Source organism: Haplochromis burtoni, unplaced genomic scaffold (genome assembly GCF_018398535.1).
Source record: "Haplochromis burtoni strain Fernald_Lab_line unplaced genomic scaffold, NCSU_Asbu1 Contig_235, whole genome shotgun sequence".
NCBI lineage: Eukaryota > Metazoa > Chordata > Actinopteri > Cichliformes > Cichlidae > Haplochromis > Haplochromis burtoni.
In genome coordinates, this window is record NW_024582596.1 from 170,538 (window position 1) to 171,689 (window position 1,152).

A 1,152-nucleotide genomic window follows, 5' to 3' on the forward strand; every position below is an offset into this window, starting at 1 on the left:
ACCTAAATCTGATTGGTAGCCACTGCAGCGACTTTAACACAGGGGTCATACAAGCTCCCTTGTTCAAGCCGGTCAGCAGCCTCGCTGCATAGTTGAACAACCTGTAGACGAGCTAGCCCTTTCATGTTTAGACAAGTAAACAGGCTGTTACAGTAGTCCAGTCTTGTAGAGACAGAAGCATGCATCATCATCTCGAGTTCACTTGTTGACACGATGGATCTAAGTTTTGAAATGTTCCTCAAGTGAAAAAAACAGGTTCTTACTATCTGATTTAAATGTCCCTCCAAAGAAAAAGCTTCATCAAAACCAACACCCAGGTTTCTAAGCTTATGCTTCTGTGAGGAACCTAAATCACCCAGATGCTGTTTAATATCAGGTATTGCACTGCCTGGTGCAGTAATCAAAGTTTCTGCTTTGGCTGGGTTTAGCTGGAAGCAGTTATTGTTCAAGCATTGTTTAATGTTGGTTAAACAATCTGGTTAGTTTGCAGTTGGTTCTCACTGGGTAATCTGGTTTCCTCCCACAGTTAAAAGTCATGTATTCGAGTTAGGTTAATTGGTGATTTTAAACCTGTTGTTTGTCTCTATGTGATAGACTGGTGACCTGTCCATGGTGGACCCTGCCTCTTACCCTATCACTTCTGGGTTATGCCCCAGCCCCCCTGCAACCCGGATAAAGCTAGTAGGATGGCTACAGTGGAAGTTGTTGTAAAGTGGAGACAAAACCATTTCTGTTAGCCAGACTCTAGCCTTTGTTGAACATTATGTAATATGAAGACAACATGTAGTATTCAAGTGACCAAGTAGTATTGAGGTAAAAGTTATTGAATAGTGTTGGAATAAAGTGACAAAATTGTGAAGGATTAAAATATTCCCAGAGCTCAACTTACTTCATTTAACCATGTTTCAATCACGTTTCATCAACACAAAATGCACAGGTTTATTGATTGTGAATAACTTGTGTTGATTTAACTAAGTTGTTTAAGTTTATGCCTAAGCAAAGCAAATGTGTGCAAGCAATGTCCACTATTGATTTAACACGTTCTTTATTTCAGTGTGAGACTGTGCGCTTACTTGGGGTTTCTAAGGTAAAAGTAGAGTTGGAGGCAGAGCCTTCAGTTTTCAGGCCCCTCTTCTGTGGAACCAGCTTCCA

The 1,152-nt window shown here is 40.7% G+C and overlaps 1 protein-coding gene across 1 annotated transcript in view; it reads right to left on the minus strand.

Annotated features, from left to right (window-relative positions):
* The window catches only part of arhgef1a (Rho guanine nucleotide exchange factor (GEF) 1a), a gene marked incomplete in the record, with an annotated part of 43,699 nt that overhangs the window by 39,483 nt on the left and 3,064 nt on the right, over window positions 1-1,152 (minus strand).